The following is an 18,266-nucleotide window of genomic DNA, read 5'->3' on the forward strand; positions in this document are numbered from 1 at the left end:
TGAGTGAACTGGCCATGCAGACACAGGGTAGGCTTCTTACTGAACCCTGTGACAGCATCAAGGGCCCAAATTCTTCTTGTCTCTCAGCTCTGCCATCCTCAGTAAGAGCTTTGTCTGCCCCCCTCCACCATCCCCCCTAGGGCCCTTTGTGGTTGCAAGATGGCTACCAGAGACAGTTGGCATTATCTTGTCCACATCTATGAGGAAAGAGAAGATGCTTGATTGGATCAGCTTGGGTCTTATGCCCCAGTCAGGGCGCACAATGATAACATACATGCAGAGAATGGCTTAACTAATCAGGACCCACACTCCCTCTGACAGCCAAGTTGGTGCATAAGAATCAGCTTCCCCCGAATAGGTGGTGGGCTATGCAGAGGTTGATGGATATCTGAAAGAAGGAAGGAGAGGTGGGGAAGAGGTGGTAGACAGGAACTCAACACCTTCCACTACAACACTATTGATTTTTTAAATCTCAAATAGCTCAGAGGGTAAAGAGGAAAAATAAATCTTCCTCTCTTCCCTCCATCCCAGTTGGCTGCATTCTACATTCTGGTGCTTAATTCCAAGAAGCCTGTGAGTTCTGATGTTGATCCTGGCCTTCCAGAGCATTGGGAAGTCATTGTCAAGGTAGGTAGATAAAATACATTCTACTTAACATGTTGTGGTTTAATACTTTGTAAACACTTAGGCATAGGAAACATGAGCCTCCACTTGTACTCTTGCCCTGGGTCCTGCAAATGTTAAGGGCAGGCCAGGTGCAGAGTGGGGTGGCACTCTCGCACTATCTGTGAGTGGACACATTTTGAAAGTAGTTGTAAAGAGGAGTTGCAAATACAGCCTGAGCAACAGAAGCGTTTCCTCAGCCCACTCTGAGGCATCAGGAAAAACTTACAATGCACAATGCCATCAACTAATAAAGATCGTTTCTGGCACTTCCTCTCCTCCAGCCTTTCTCTTTATGTGTTCTCAGTTGTGGTGGATATAAAATGGGCTGGCCTTACATAAGGCCGGAATTGCAAGGAGGTGCAATCACTACTGACTTAAGAAAATAATCTTCAAAAGAGAAGGGGCGGCCAGGCCTGGTGGCTCATGCCTGTAATCCCAGCACTTTGTGAGGCCAAGATTGGTGGATCACCTAAGGTCAGGAGTTCAAGACCAGCCTGGCCAACATGATGAAACCCCATTTCTACTAAAAATACAAAAATTAGCCAGGTGTGGTGGCGTGTGTCTGTAAATCCCAGCCATCTAGGAGGCTGAGACAAGAGAATCACTTGAACCCAGGAGGCAGAGGTTGTAGTCAGCTGAGATCACGCCACTGTACTCTAGCCTGGGGAACAGAGCCAGACTGCCTGAAAAAAAAAAAAAAAAGAAAGAAAAGAAAAGAATCTGACAAAATATAATTTATCAGGAGGCATTAAAATGTAAATAAGCATATTCTCTGATATGAACATTGTATCTTATTGATTAGATAGTGTGGGTGTTTGGTTCTGAGTGAGTGAAATCTGTTAAAAGAAGAATCTGGAAAGCTTTCTGTTTTGTGCTTCTGAGAGAGAGCTTCTAGGGTGGTTTTCTGACTAGCATTGCACACCCTCAAAAATGACCCTGGTTTGGACGGCCACCTGCAAGCTCAAATGGCTTCTGAACTTTGTCTCCTGCCCTGGCTGCTCTCCCAAGAGGACCTCTATGCATCCACCTGCCTAGTTAACTCCTTTTTCTGGCGCTCTAGACTCATCATGGAGTGGTCTGTTTTAGCATCCTGTGGCTGCCGTAACAAATCAACACAAACTTGGTGACTTAAAACAACAGTAATTTATTCTCCTAAGGCTGAAATCAAGATGTCAGCAGGGCTGCACTGCCTCCGAAGGCTCTTGGGGTGAATGTCTCCTTGCCTCTCCCAGCCTCTGGTATCGCAGTTGTCCTTGGCTTGTGGCAGCACAACTCCCATCTCTGCCTCCATCTTCACACAGTTGGCTCCCCTGTGTGTCTCTGTGTCTCCAATCTCCCTCTCTGCCTTTCTCTCATAAGAACACCTGTCACTGGATTTAGGGCCCACCCCAAATCCAAGATGACCTCATCTCAAGATCCTTAAGCTAATTAGATCTGCAAAGAAAACCTTTTCCCACGTAACGTCACATTCACAAGTTTCTGAAGGTTAGGTCTTGGACTTGTCTTCTATCCAACTGGACAAACCGCTGTTCAGCCCACTGCATAGTCCATTCCCTTCTACCCAGATGGGCTCATCCTGCTGTCTCTTGTCTGGGTGGGGGCACCCACATTCCCGAAGTGGACATGGGAAGTCCCTCCACCTCATATCCAGTCAGTCACCGAAAGCTGTCAATGAACTCCTAATTGCTCTCAAGAGCACCCTCTTTGATTTCCACGGCAACCCTCCATGGCTTTCTTTCTCCTCCTCAAGCTCCTTCCAGGGCCTTTGCATGAATTCTTCCTCCTCTCTGGAAGGTTCTGTCCCTCAAGCCTCACGAGTGGGCTCACTCTCTTCAGAGTTCTCAGCTCAGCTAACACTGCCTACAAGAGGGCTTCCCTCCCTACCGGCCTCCAAGAAGCCCCAGTAACTCCACCGTGTCACTCTGTTTGTTCTTGCCCTAGTCCTTCATAACGTCTGGTATCTTCCTGTTTATTTTTTTGTAGATTTGTTCTCATCTTATTCACACACGCGCACACACACACACACACACACACACACGACAAGCTCCATGAGGGCAGAGAGCCTCATCTAGTTTACCACCTCTGTATTGCTAGTGTCTAAATCAGAGTAGCACAGAGTAAGCATTTAATACAAATCTACTGAAGAAACGATTGATGCTTTCATGACTGCCTTTATTTTCTTCACCTGTTCAGACAAAGCTACCTTTTACCTGTCTCCGGTCACATCTGATCACACTGGGCTTAAAAATCATGACCAGTTTCCACAAGCTCTTCCTGGCTCCTTGCCTGGGCATCCCAGGCCCTCGGTGACCTGCCCTTGTGGTGCTACCCAGCCCACCCCAGACGCTTCCTCAAGCTTTCCCTCTGGTCACACCTAAGGACTCTCCCATGGCCCTTGCCCTGAGTCTTTGCACCTGGTGTCCTCTCTTCTGACGGCTTGCTCTTCTTTCAGCTTGTGGTCTGTTTCTTCATTCAAAACCGAGTTCCTGGCTGCACACAGTGGCTCACGCCTATAATCCCAGCAGTTTGGGAGGCTGAAGAGGGTGGATCACCTGAGGTCAGGGGTTTGAGACCAGCCTGGCCAACATGGTGAAACCCCGTCTCTACTAAAAATACAAAAAAAAAATTGCCAGGCACGGTGGTTCACGCCTGTAATCCCAGCACTTTGGGAGGCTGAGGTGGGTGGATTGCTTGGGGCCAAGAGTTCAAGACCAGCCTGGCCAACATGGTGAAACCCCATCTCTACTAAAAATACAAAAAATTAGCCAAGCATGGTGGCACACATCTGTAATCTCAGCTGCACGGGACGCTGAGGCACGAGAATCGCTTCAATCTGGGAGGCAGAGATTGCAGTGAGCCATGATCGTACCACTGCACTCCTGCCTGGGTGACAGAGCGAGACTCTGTCTCAACAAAAAAGAAAAAAAAAAAAACAGAATACAAAAAAATTAACTGGGCGTGGTGGTGCACACTTGTAGTCCCAGCTACTCAGGAGGCTGATACAGGAGAATCGCTTGAACCCAGGAGGCAGAGGTTGTAGTGAGCTGAGCTCATGTCACTGCTCTCCAGCCTGGTCGACAGAGCGAGTCTCTGTCTTAAAAAAAATAATAATAAAAACCAAAAAACCCAGTCCCTATGTCACCGACTCCAGGAAGCCTTATTTGACTTCCCTCTGCCGCCCTAGTGCCACATGCTTTTGTCATTACCCATTCACACAATCGCATCACTTGCCTTCTTCACTGCTTTCTCTACTCAACTGTCACTCCATGAGGATCATCTCTGCAGCACCGGTATCTAGCACATCATGAACACTCTGGAACCAGCACCAGTTCTACTTCCTCAGCCGGGCAGCTCTCCTGTTGGTCAGGTCCCAGATGCCCATAGCACTGGGCAGGTTCAGCTCTGGTGTAGCACACCCCACACTCCTGGGGGCATCGCCAGGCTGCTGCTTGCCCCTGGAATGCCTCCTGGCTTTGCCCCCAGGACATGTTTTCTAGAATTGCTTGTCAGCTTCTGACTTATGGAGGCTGCCTTAATTCCCTGAATTTACGTGGGCTCAGGTTCCACAGTTTCCAAATGCTTGCCAATTCCCCTGGCCCTGGTGCCAGTGGCTAGCTTCACTTACCAGAGCGATCACCGTGGGGTGTCCCAAAGCCAGCAAGGTGAGTTTCAAAGACTAGTGGTGAAGCAAAACAGGTTCTGAGAAGTGTTTATTCAGTTTAGCAGTGATGACTTCACTGGTGATCTTGGCAGGGGAAGGGTGGGGTTCAGAGGCACAATGAGGGAGGCCAGATTGCAGTGGCTAGGATTGAGTGGCTAAGACATGGAGGCAGAGGGTTGGGGGCTCTTTAGCCATATGAGAGTAGAAGGGAAGAGAGGGCTCGAGGGGTAGCGAGGTGGAGAGAATTTTGTCGCTGGTTTTAGGCCAGAGTCTTGAGCACCCTAGCAGATGCTGTCCTTACTTTCCTGGATCCCCTTATGGTTTCTGGCATGTCAGTGACTGCCAGCTGCCAGCACCTGCAATGTTGTTGAAGGTGGGGTTTCTCAACCTTGGCTTTATTGACATTTGGGACAGGATAATTCTTGGTTACAACTGGAATGGAGCAGTAAGATAAGGGGAGAAAAAGATAATTCTTGGGCCAAAGGTGTGGGTGGAGTCTGTCTTATGCATTGTAAGATGTTTAGCAGCATCCCTGGCTTCTACCCACTAGACGCTAGTAGCAGCCTCCACACACAGTGAGTTATGACAACAAAAATGTCTCCAGACATTGCCAAGTGTCCCCTGGACAGCAAAATCACCCCCAGTCGAGAACCACTGGTTTAAGGGTATGGAAGCCACTTTGGCAAGCAGCTGGAGGACTGGGAGTGGCTGGGAATTAATATCCCCCTGTCCCCTGCAGCCCTCCTCCGATGCCTGGAGGGTGTGGAGGAGGATGTAATGATTAATTATATATGTCAACTTGATTGGACTAAGGGGTGCCCAGATAGCTTGTGAAACATGATTTCTGAGTGTATCTGTGAGGGGGTTGTGGAAGAGATTAACATTTGAACCTGCAGACTGGGTGAAGAAGCTCCACCCTCACCAGTGTGGGCAGGCACCATCCAATCCATTGAGGCCCCCAGTAGAACAAATAGGTAGAGGAAGGGCAAATTAGCTCACTCTTCTGAAGCTGGGACCTCCATCTTCTCCTGCCCTCAGATGTTGGCACTCTTGATTCTCAGGCCTTTGGACTCAGACTGAATTATGTCTCTAGCTCCCCTGGCTCTCCAGCTTGCAAATGGCAGATGGTGGGACTTCTCAGCCCCCGTAATAACATAAGCCAATTCCTCTAACAATTCCCTCTCTCTCTCATATCTCCTTTTGGTCTGTTTCTCTGGGGAACATGGAGTAATACAGAGGAATACCCTGGCTCCTCACCCTTCATGGGAACACTTCTGAGAATGTGCTTGGTGGTGTTTTCCAGTTTGCTCTGCAGGATTCAGCTCCAGTAGCTCACCATAGTGCCTGGCATCTAACTGCACCTGTTCTCGGTGACTTTTCCTTCCCTGTTTCACTCCCTCCCCACTCTCCCCCTGCACACCATTCTGTCCCTTACACCTATCTCCCAGTAAAGGCCTTGGCTCAGAGTCTGCTCGTAGAGGAATCCAAACTAAGATAAGTAGGAATGACACGTGAGGAAAGAGAAAGAAATGAATAAGGAGATGAATGGAGCAAGGAAATAGACAGCATTGAGAGTACATGGGGGGCCAGGAACAGTGGCTCACGGCTATAACCCCAGCACTTTGGGAGGCTGAGGCAGGAGGATCACTTGAGCCCAGGAGTTCGAGACCAGCCTGGGCAACATGGTGAGAGCCCCATCTCTATAAATTTTTTTTTTTTAATTAGCCGGGCATTATGGTGCACACCTATGGTCCCAGATACTCAGGAGGCTAAGGTGGGAGGATCACTTGAGCCCGGGAGATCAAGGCTGCAGTGAGCTATGATCATGCCACTGTACTCCAGCCTGGGCAACAGAGTGAGACTCTGTCTCAAAACAAGCAAACAGACACAAACAAAACAAAAGAGAGGGGAGGATAAATCTCTGAGTCCACATAGACAGGAAGAAGAAATACAAGGGAGCAGGGAGAGTCTGTTTTGAGGAGGAAGCTGGATCAAGTCACTATGTGGCTTCAACTTCTTTAGTAAAATAGGTCAGGCCAGGTGTAGTGGCACACGCCTGTAATCCCAGCACTTTTGGAGGATAGCTTGGGCCCAGGAGTTTGAGATGAGCTTGGGTAACATAGTGAAACCCTGTCTCTACAAAAAATTAAAAAATTAGCCAGGCATGATGGTGTGCGCCTATGGTTCCAGCTACTCAGAAGGCTGAGGCAGGAAGATTGCTTGAGCCTAGAAGGTCCAGGGTGCAGTGAGCTGTGATGGTCATCTCGGCTCACTGCAACCTCCACCTCCTGGGCTCAAGCAATTCTTCTGCCTCAGTCTCCCGAGTAGCTGGGATCACAGGTGCACACCACCACGCCTGGCTAATTTTTGTATTTTCACTAGAGATGGGGTTTCACTATGTTGTCCAGGCTGGTCTCAAATTCCTGGGCTCAAGCAATCTGCCCACCTCGGCCTCCCAAAGTGCTAGGGTTACAGACATGAGCCACTGTGCCTGGCCTGGAGAAGTTCTTAATCTTGAGAATACCATGACTATGTTTGCATTTTAGAAAGAAACTCAGGCAGTAATGTGGAGGAGGGCTTGGGAGTGCAGACCAGGAGTCCAGGCAGAGGTCATGGAGAAAGAAGCGGGGGGACACATCCAGGACGCTCTTAGCACCTGGACATGTGGTCACGTAGGAAAGAAGGGCTCAAGGGGACCCAGGACTCCGGCTGGGTCTACTGCAATTGATGATGGTGCTATTATCCCAGGCATAGAGCGGAAGACATCCTCACACCTTACTGTGACTGAGTTGTTTATTTTAGTTGTCTCCCACCCCACTAGGGCAGGGACCATGTCGTTTGCTGTTGGTTGTCCCCTCTGGGACTGGTACAGCAGTTACTAGTACGTAATAGGTGTTGAAAGAACATTTTTGAATAAATGAATGAGGTGGCTGAGAGCCCTGGTGGAGGTGTCCCCTGGGAATGCCGGTCAGAGAGAGGTCAGGGCTATGAGTCCTGGGTGAGTGGGAGGATTCACTGAAACGCGTGCTGAAAGTGGGGGGATGACAAGGAAAGAAGTCAGGATGGGATCTTGGCGGGGCTGTCGGGGGCTGCCTTTCAGGCAAGGGCCTCGAATCTACCTGTGGGCCAGGGCACCCATGCATTGAGAATTACGAGAGCTGGGAACTGTCTCTCATCTTGTCAGTGGCACTCTGGCTGTCTTCATTCATTCAAATATTCTGCTCCATCTCTGCCTGGTGCCTAGTCCACCCACGTCACTTCATCTACTACTTCCCCATTTCTCCAACTCTTCTCCAGGCTATTTTTTCTCTCCCTGTACTCTCCTGTCTCCTCTTGGATTCTTCATCCTCCAGTTGGAAGGCAGAGGGTCTGAGCTGGCCTTCAAGGCGGCTCTCAGCTTCTGTCTCTGTCTGTGATTCCTCATCTGTGGAACAGGCCTCAGAAGACCCCCCCCTCCCCCGCTCACACTGCCTTCACACAGGCCTCCATTGCTACAGAAATGAAGCTACTGTTTGGAGGCTGTAAAGGCTTTTCACTGTCTTAATCCAAAATTCCGTGGAGATTCCGATGATAATGCTTTTAAATGTCATCAACTCCTCAGAATTATTTAGGTGAGGGTTTCTTTTTTTTTTTTTTTACCATCTGTTTTGCTGATGGGCTCTGCCTCTGAGAGACGCCTTGAGCTCAGGGAGCAGGCATCAGCCCCTCTCCCTTTCCAGTATCTGGCTCTGTACGTGGGCTTGACAAACATTTGTTGAATAAATAAATGAAGGCCATGTTCTACCTCATTAATATGCATTAAGTGATAAAGTGTAAGAAGTGAAGAGAGGCCGGTTGCAGCGGCTCACGCCTGTAATCCCAGCACTTTGGGAGGCTGAGGTGGGTGGATCGCTTGAGCCCAGGAGTTCGAGACCAGACTGGCCAATGTGGCAAAATCCCATCTCTAATAAAAACACAAAAATTAGCCAGGCGTGGTGGCGGGCACCTGTAGTTTCAGCAACTCGGGAGGCTGAAGCAGGAGAATGGCTCAAACCAGGGAGGCAGAGGTTGCAATGAGCTGAGATCGTGCCACTGCACTCCAGCCTGGGTGACAGAGCAAGACTCTGTCTCAAAAAAAAAAAAAAAGAGTGAAAAGAATTCTTACCAGATAATCTCTACACAGCTGGGAGGTGAAAGGAGCATCCTAAAAACAGGCCCTCATCAAGCAGAAGCTCGGAGCCCCGAGTGTGTAAGGCCCTATGCCCAGGCCAGTGGCTTGAAAGGGAGTCCATTTCTGGTCAAGCTTGGGGAGCCCAGACCCCAAGCAGGAGCTTGTGGGGTTCCTGGAAACCCCAAGCAGGACCCCACCCCACCCTAGGAAGAGCCTTTGAGAAACCACACTAACGAGACTAAGAAACGAAATAATTGTATTCAACTCTCCCCTGAAGGATCTGGAAGAAGCTGATTTTGAATGCAACTGGTAAAATGTAATCTGCAAATGTGGAATTTGTAGCAAGTTATGAAAGTCTTTTAAAATGAAGAAGGGTCTTTTTGGTAGGAGATGGCTTAAAAAAATAAGATTAAAAAAAATTTTTAACGAAGACGGGGCCACCTTAATGGCTACTGTAAGAGTTACCAATCAGCTTGAGGAGCTGGACAGAATGGATTTTGGGGTGGGGACACTCAAGGAGCAGAAAAGTGCTCCAAAGGGCAGGGCTTCCTCGCTGTGCTTGAGACTGCTCTCTGGACTTCAGGGAGTTGTGAACCTCCTACAAGTGTGTGGAAATCATGCATACGTAGGTATGTGCATTTTTCAGGGGTAAGGAGTCTCACTGGGGTAAACGAGGAAGACCAGGCATTGTTGACCAAGTTCTGTCCCAGCCTGGGTGGAACTATTTGTAAGATGATGCCACCTCCATGACCAGAAACTGACCTTCTTGGGATGATTTTTCCCAACATTTCTTAAATTTCCAACTTTATTTCTTCAAAGCTCTTCTCCATCTAATTGGGTTGTACTTTCTGGCTCTCCAGGAACTTTCAGCTGTCAGTATTCCCCGCTTAATGCCTGTCAATTTCTCTATCCAGTAGCTTCCTCCCTGTCAGGTCTGGACATGCTCAAAAATCCCTTCCACATTGGGTGGCGTCTGGGAAGTGGCTTTCTTTCCCTGCAGCTGTCCACTTGCCTCTTTTCTCCCAGCCTGGCTTCTGAAAAGATTTATGAACATTTGTTATCTCTACTTATCTCTTAGTCAGACTTCAGCTTGATCCAATCTGTTTTCCACCTTTTTCTGCAGAAATTTCTCTTCAAGGTCATCAGTTTGCCAAATCTAATTCTAATGGGCCAGTTTCCATTCTTACCTTGCTTGTTTTCTCAGTGGGATTTTATGCTTATATTTCCTCCTCCCTGAAGCTTTTCCCTCTTGACCCTCTAAGTAGGGAATATATGATTAATCTCCCAAACTGGGTCACTGTTTAAAGTGAAAGTGGGCACTAATGAATAATTATGCCAGGCTCACTGTCATAAGCCAAGACTCCCAGGCACACTCAGACATGTGGTCACCCTCCCTGCAAAACCTGCCTTTCCCTTCCCTGGGCTGCTCAGCATCCTCAGACTCCTTCATGGGATTCCTTTCCTCCTTCCTCCATCCACCGTCCACTCCTTAAAAGTGCCCTGGGCTCTCCCCTGCTCTCATGCTACACCATCTCCCTGAGTGATCTTTTTTTTTGAGACGGAGTTTTGCTCTTGTTGCCCAGGCTGGAGTGCAATGGTGTGATCTCAGCTCACTACGACCTCCACCTCCCAGGTTCAAGCAATTCTCCTGTCTCAGCCTCCTGAGTAGCTGGGATTACAGGCATGCGCCACCACGCCCGGCTAATTCTGTATTTTTAGTAGAGACGGGGTTTCTCCATGTTGGTCAGGCTGGTCTCGAACTCCTGACCTCAAGCAATCTGCCCACCTCGGCCTCCCAAAGTACTGGGATTACAGGCATGAGCCATCGCGCCTGGCCTGCCTGAGTGATCTTATCCATCCATAGATTAAATCTCCCTCTGTCTGCTGAGGACTCCCTGCCTATACTATGAGTACAATGTCTTGATTTCTATACTCCAAGAACAAGTGCAACTGCTGCCCAGAAGTCTCTACTTGGATGTCCTAGAGGCAAGTTCAAATCTACTCCTAAAACCAGACTCATTCTTTTGAACCCCAACTGTGCTCTCTTCCTTTTGGAGAATGGCAAATGAGGGAATATGGAGGAAGTGTCAGGTAAGATGATAGGTTCTGGAGTTATGATTGCCAGGGTCCAAAGTCCAGCTTATCCACCTACTAGCCATACATAGTAATTATTTAACCCTTCCAAGCCTCAGTTTCCTCAGCTGGAAAATGGAGATAGAAGTGCCTACCTCATGGGTGGGTTGTGAGAATTAATGAGACAATAATGACAATAGCAGATATTTATAGGGCATTTTCTGAGCCAAGCACTTCTATGTGGCTCTCATGTATTATTTCATTTAATCTTCACAACAACCCACTGGAGTAAGGGCCATTATTATTCCTCTTTTACAGGTGAGCAACCCTGAGATGCAGAATGCACTAACATTCTCTGTGTTAGTGGCGGAATCAGAGTTCAAATTCAGGAAGTCTGGCTCCAGTGGCGTCCTCTTAAGCACCTCAGTGTTCTGTGTGTGCAAAGTTCCTTGAACAGTATCAAGCATATAAGACCCTACGCCTGGGGAAGTGACTTGGAAGGGTATCCAAATCTGGTCAAGCTTGGGGAGCCCAGGCTTGAGCAAATAATTTGCTCAGCAAATTATTTCCACTCTCTACCCGGTCTACCAAACCAGATACCCAGAAGGAGGCCTATTTCCCTTATTCTTCCTTCTATATCCATCAAGTCCTGTCCACTATGCCTTAAAACAGTAGGTGCCTTCTCAGAGTTTACTTATTTAATTATTATTATATATTCCTAGTTCATTGTCCAAGGTGTCTTAATATTGACAAGCCAACTACCAGAATCCCAGATGTGAATGGAAAGGACTAGGTCTCTGCTTTTAGTTTGAGGCTTTTCTTTTTAAATCCCCATTCTGCTTGATGTTTTAGAACCTTCCTCCCCAGCCATGAAAACAAGCCCTAGCCTGCCCTTGGGAGAATGAGAGACTATAGGAAGCAGAAGTGAGCCATCCCAGCTGAGGCCACTATGACCAACCAGTATCAGTGTCCAGACAACCTAGCAGCTGACCACAGACACATGAGTAAGCCTGGCCAAGGCCAGAAGAACCACCCAGCTAAGCCTAGCCCAAATTGCTAATCTGCACAAAGGTGAGCTAAATAAATGGTTGGATCAGGCACAGTGGCTCACACCTGTAATCTCAACACTTTGGGAGGCTGAGATGGGAGAATCACTTGAGCCTAGAAGTTCAAGACCAGCCTGAACAAGATGGCAAGACCTTATCTCTACATAAAAATTTAAAAATTAGCTAGCATGATGGCACATGCCTGTAGTCTCAACTGCTTGGGGAGGCAGAGGTGGGATGATAGCTCAAACTCAGGAATTCAAGGTGGTAGTGATCCTGCAACTTCAATCCAGCCTTGGTGACAAAGTGAGACTTCATCTCTTAAAAAAAAAAAATTAAATAAATAAATGGTTGTTATTTTTTCTCTCTTTCTTTCTTTCTTTTTCTTGCCTGCTTGCTTGCTTTCTATCTCTCTTTCTCTCTATCTCTCTCTTTCTTTTCTTTCTTTCTGTCTTCCTTCCTTCTTTTTTTTTTTTTTTTTTTTTTGAGTTGGGGTCTTGCTTTGTTGTCCAGGCTGGAGTGCAGTGGCATAATCATGGCTCACTGCAGCCTCGACCTCCCAGGCTTGAGTGATCCTCTTACCTCAGCCTCTTGAGTAGCTGGAACTACAAGTGTGCACCATCATACCCAGATAATTTTTTCACTTTTTGTAGAGATTGGGTCTCTCCATGATGCCTAGGCTGGTCTTGAACTCCCGGGCTCAAGTAATCCTCCTGCCTCAGTCTCTCAGTGTTGGGATTACAGATGGTGAGCCATGGTGGCTGACCAAATTGTTGTTCTTTTCAGCCACTAAATTTTAGAATGGTTTTTATAATACAGCAAAAGCTAACTAATATACTTAGGTAGTGTATTCATGAGCATGAGCTGCCATAACAGGATACCACACACTGAGTGGCTTAAACAACAGAAATTTATTTTCTCACAGTTCCATAGACAAGAAGTCCAAGATCAAAATGCCATCAAGTTTGATTCTGGTGAGGCCTTTCTTCCTGGCTTGCAGACAGCCTCATTCTCTCTGTGTCCTCACATGACCATTTCTCTGTGTGCACACAGAGAGAGACAGATCTCTGGTGTCTCTTTGTCTTTTTATAAGAATACCAGACTTACTGGATTAGGGCCCTATCTTGTGACCTCATTTAACCTTAATTACCTCCTTAAAGGCCCTGTCTCCAAATACAATCACATTGGGGGTTAGGGCTTCAACATATGAATTTGGGAGGGGTGCAGTTCAGTCCATAACAGGTATCAATCCTCAAGTGGAAACAATGAGACCTGCTAAGACCACCTGAAAAGGAGTGAGGGCAGTGGAGACCCATGAGCTAAGGACAACCTCAGGGAAGCAGTGGCAGTCCTGGGGAAGCCCTGTCAGGAGACAGAGAAGGAAAGGTAGGGGGAGCATAAGGAAAGCCAGGCAAATGATGCGGAACACTGAAGCCAAGCCATCGCCATTTCAAAAAGGAGGAAAAATCAACAAAGACAGCAGGCAGAAAGCCAGGAACAGAGAAGAGTCCACGTCCACCTCTTGATCTTGGCAAGGACCTTGGTGACCCTGACAAAGCTGAACTATGGTAGGGCCGGAAGCCAGATCTCAGTGAACTGAGGAGAGACAGGGAGATAAAGAAAGGAGCTCTCAGATAAAAGACACTTTTGAGAAGTTTGAAGGAGAAGGAACAAGATAAATTGGGATCGTAGATTCAAGAGGTTATGAGGACAGGAGGGACTGTGTGTTTTTATTGGCTGGAGGAATGTGCCAGAAGCACATTCCACATGAGGAGAGTTTTCATCGTGACAGAACCAGGCACAGCAGTAACAAACCTTGTTGGCATTTGCTGTGTTTCAGGTTTGTGCCAAACTCTCCACGTGGCTTACTCCATTTAATCCTTCCATCAGCTCCATGTGATAAAGGCAAGCATTATCCCATTTCACTGATGAGGAAACTGAGAGAAACAGAGATCTGGCTGGGCACAGTGGCTCATGCCTGTAATCCCAGCACTTTGGGAGGCAGAGGCGGGTGGATCACCTGAGATCAGGAGTTTGAGACCACCCTGGCCAACATGGTGAAACTCCATCTCTACTAAAAATACAAAAATCATCTGGGCATGGTGGCAGGCACCTGTAATCCCAGCTACTTGGGAGGCTGAGGCAGGAGAATCCCTTGAGTCCGGGAGGCGGAGGTTGCAGTGAGCCAAGATCTCACCATTGCACTCCAGCCTGGGTGACAAGGGCAAAATTCTGTCTCAGAAAAACAAAAACAAACAAAAAACCCAGAGAGATCTGCCCAAGATCACATAGCCAGAAAGTGATAGAAATGGGATTTGAACCCTGGCAGCCTGACTCCATCGGCTGGGGGGATTTGGCCTGGATTTTGGCCTGCTTCTAAAATTAACAGGAAAGCAGTGGGAGTTGGGGGAAGGTCAGGGGGGGAGAATCAGCAGGGAGCAGGAATTTGATGGAGATCTTGTGATCCCAATGGCCTTGATGTTTTTTTTTTTTTTTTTCAAGGAGTAGGAGACTAGGTGCCAAGCATTAGGCCGGAGTAGGAAGGGAGCGCGGGGAGAGAGAGGAAGGCCCAGAGCAGTGAGTGGCAGAGGCGATGAGACCAAGTGTGGTACACGGGCTGGCAGCCACGGTGGTGCTGAGAGGGAAGACTGGCTTCACAGTGGTGCTGGTCCTGTGAGGTGCGAGGACCTCTCTAGTGGTGCTCAGGAGCCAGGAATGGGGAGGAGAGGCCTGCTGGAGCCTGCACAGCTGGGAACCAGGGCAGTGGGTGCTGGGGAGCATCAGTGCTTCTCATCCCAAGTTGCATTTGAAAGCACAGGAGAGCTGAGCCCCACTCCACAACAGTGGAACCTGAGTCTCCTGGGGCCTGGCTCTGCTCTGTGCTCACAGTCCCCATGATGACCCTGAGGTGGAGGCCAGGGTGGAGGAGCTCTGAATCCAATCTAGCATGGAGTTCAAGTCACGCTGGGAGGTCGGGAGTAAGAGGGGCTGCTAGATGGGTTATACAAAATCAAAGGAGGACAGTGAGGAGATGATAGGGCAGGGCTCCAAGAAAGATAAAAGTGGAGGTGAGTGCTGGCAGAGGTGAGGGATGCTCAGGGGCCTGGCGTTGTCCTGATGGGAAGGCTTGGCAGGTTGGGAGAAGGTGAACAGGTATGGAGGTTTTCACAGCCTCTTCCACACCCATATTCCTGCTGCCATACTGAACACAATTGTCTTGGAAACTTCCCTTTGTCCTTGGAATAGAAACCTCTGGGAGTCTGAAATAGGGGTGCCCTGAGGAAGTGCTTAGATGGAATTTTCTTCCCATGTGACCAGCATAGAAAAGAAGACTCACTCCAGTGGGGAGCTGACATCAGGGTTGGGTTATCTGCAGGATCTGGGGTATCTTCCACCACTAAGGAACTCCTTAAGAAAAGGAACACTGGGGAATGGGTTAGGATCACCTAAAATGCAGACAATGTTGTTAGTTTTATGGAACTGATGTTTATCGAGTTCTAATATGTGTCAGACACCAGCCAAACAAGACAGTAATGCAATCTTGTGTGGTGTTTCCCAAAGCACATTCTGGGATATTCACAGTATATTATTTAAAAAGGATGGGTTGGGGGCAGGGGGTCCAAGTGAAAATAAGTTTAGGAAACACAAGTTAGGAAATACCGGGTTAAAGAAAATTAAACATTGACTCACTGCAGGACTTCGCAGTGTTTTTAATCTGTCAGTATGCTCCAAGACTCTTCAAGAGTGAGACTGAAGACAGAGTTCTTCCCGAGCGTGCTTGACCACAGGTCTGTTTCATTGCTACAGACCTTGAGGAATGAATGACCCATGGAATGTGCTTTGAGAAGTGGAACATGGTGGCCAAGAGGTGGTTTCTGGAGTCACAAGACCTGACTTCCTGCACAGGCTCTGCACCTAGTAGCTGTGTGACTTTAGGTGAGTTGCTTATGTCCATGTCACATCTGGAAAATAAAGCTAAATAATACTGTCTCCCCATGCAGTTGTTGGAATTAATGCCTGTGAAGCACTGAGCACAGTTCCTGGCCCCCAAAAACCACTCATTAAGAGGTGCTAGGTTGGGTTGGGAGATCCCTGTGTCTGCTCTAAAATTCTGTGACACTTTGGCCTCAAAAACTCTGAGAGGGGACCAGGGGAGGGAGCTTCTGTCCTCTGCTAAATTACCTAGAAATAAGATTCAGATGGCTTTGAAGCCTGTGATACATAGAGGAAGCACCGTTAAGAGCAGGTGAGTGGGGCGGGGAGGGGAGGCACTCCCATTCCCTTCTTGCCTGGAGAAGCAGGCTCAGGACACCCGTGGTGCCGGGGGTCAGCGGTTAAAGTGGTTTGGCTTCCTGGAGAGGGTGGTGACAAGGAGGGGAGGGGAGTGGCAAGCCAGCCATCGCCTGCCCCGACTGCCCTGGATCTGGACAGGCTGAGTAGACACACAGGAAACCTCCCAGGCCAGGCGGGCTTGGAACAGCTGCTGGACTTGGCCCCAGTCCCGCTGTTGTCCTTCCCGGAGGTGGATGCTTCTAGGAAGAGGTTACCAGAAAAGCTCCGCCGCGGCTACTTCTGGCCGACGTCAGCACCCTGGACCACATGGGGTCTGGGAGTCTGGGAAAAGGATGCCTCCCCTCCTGAGGGCTCTATGCCATTTATTTGGGGCCTTGGAGAAGTGGGAACAGATGGTGGAACCACAGGGGGAGGGAGTCTGAACTGCAGGACACTGAAGAAGGGTCACACCCCTGCCCTGGGACCAGGGGCACTGTTCCAGACTCTCCACTCCTACCCCTGGAAGCCAGTGCCTGTGACTTTCCTGACACGGGAAAGAATGGTCTGTGTGCCCAAGTGTCCACTCTCACGGTCGTTATGTCTCCTTCAATTCTCTAACACCCTGGGGGTGGAGGGGAGAAGCCAGCCACCCCCAAACACATGCGAGTGAGTGCGATCTCCATGTCACAGCACTCCGAGGTCAAGCCCTCTGCCCGCAATCAAGTGCGATTTCCATGTCACAGCACTCCGAGGTCAAGCCCCCTGCCCCCAATCAAGTGCGATCTCCATGTCACAGCACTCCGAGGTCAAGCCCCCTGCCCGCAATCAAGTGGGATTTGAACCCACATTTATTCAATCCCAGCACTCTCTCTAGTTAGGTAAGAAGGGCAGACCCTCAGTTTAAACTCCTGGCTAGGCCCTGGTTTATTGGGAAAGCATCCTAAGTATAAATGAGTAGAACAGTTCTGATTGAAGGAATACTAATCTTGTTTCTTGTCTTTCTTAAGGAAAAAAGCCTACAGAGCGGTGGGACACAGAGCTCTGCTGGCCGCCTCCGACGAGGATCTAATGGCTTTTCCAGGAGTGCGCCCCATCACCACCCCCAGACAACTCAGATGGCTTCCCCTCCCCTCTTGTCTTCTGGGCTGCGCCCCAGCACCCACCAGTCTCTTTTTCTAGCCAGGGTGGGGCCTCCCAGGGCTTATGGGCTCTGGGCCCAGGGCTTGCTTCCTTTCTTGGCAGCTGCTAGAAATCTCCAGTTTCTGGCCTACTAAAACCCTTCCATTTATTTATTTATTTTTTTGCCTGCTCCAGGGAGAGTTTTGATTGGCTTCAGCTGGGATGACCTCATCATCTCTAGATTTTGGTAGCATTCCCATTTTCCACAGCTCCGCCTTTATCCAAGGAATTCCCTTCTGACTGTCTTTTCTCTAAAGGTCGCCCCACCCCCGTCTTCCTGGGCTTTGGAATTCCCCATCCTCACTTGGGAAGACAAGTGGGCCCTGGACTCTAGCTGTCTCCCCACCACTGCGCTCCTGGGTCGTCTTGACTGCCCCCAGCTCTGCCAAGTCCCTCCTGCGGGGTCCCAGCCTCCCCTGCAGGGACTCTTTGCTCATTCGCCCCTCCCCCCACTGATCTCTGCTCTATATCCAGGACTCACAGGAAACCACATGACTTAAACTCATCAGAATTAACTTTGTGCCAGACCTTCTTTTACATTATCTCACTTAATTTTCGCAGTAATCTCATGATATAAAAATTGTTATCCCCAGTTTACAAGAAATGGAGGCTGGGAGAGTTAGATGTAGCCTGCTGGAGGTGAGCAACTAGGATGCGTGGAGTTGAGATCCAGACCCAGGTGTGTGTGGCTCCAGGTGTGTGCGGCTCCGAGGCCACCGCACGGTGTTTGCCTCATTGATAAATGCTGCCTGCTGCACGCATGTGCACAACACTGCCAGCTACACAGCTGTCTCCCCTGGAAGGATCAACAGCAAATCCTATTAGCTCCGCCTTCAAAATATCCCCAGAGTCTGACCCCAGCCCTCACCCGAGCCACAACCACCTCCCACCTGGACTCACTGGAACAGTCTAAGGGGCCTCCCGTTCCTGCCCTTACCGCCTCGGTTATTCTCCACATAGCAGCCATAGTGATTATTTATTATTATTATTTTATTATTATTATTATTATTGAGACAGGATCTCGCTTTGTCACCTAGGCTGGAGTGCAGTGGTGTGATCTTGGCTCACTGCAGCCTCTGTCCCCTGGGCTCAAGCCATCCTCCCACCTTAGCCTCTTGAGTAGCTGGGACCACAGATGTGCACCACCATGCCCAGCTAATTTGTGTGTGTGTGTGTGTGTCTGTGTCTGTGTGTGTGTGTCGGTGTGTCTGTGTTTCTG

The 18,266-nt window shown here is 48.9% G+C and overlaps 1 long non-coding RNA gene across 1 annotated transcript; it reads left to right on the forward strand.

The window, feature by feature from the left end:
* The first annotated feature begins 529 nt into the window (after positions 1-529).
* On the forward strand, positions 530-17,559 carry LOC129060803 (uncharacterized). The gene is made up of 3 exons (XR_008527699.2): positions 530-627; positions 15,404-15,532; positions 16,876-17,559. It is a non-coding gene; the product is annotated as an uncharacterized LOC129060803 (long non-coding RNA).
* The last annotated feature ends 707 nt before the right edge of the window (positions 17,560-18,266 follow it).

Source organism: Pongo abelii, chromosome 7 (genome assembly GCF_028885655.2).
Source record: "Pongo abelii isolate AG06213 chromosome 7, NHGRI_mPonAbe1-v2.0_pri, whole genome shotgun sequence".
Taxonomy (NCBI): domain Eukaryota; kingdom Metazoa; phylum Chordata; class Mammalia; order Primates; family Hominidae; genus Pongo; species Pongo abelii.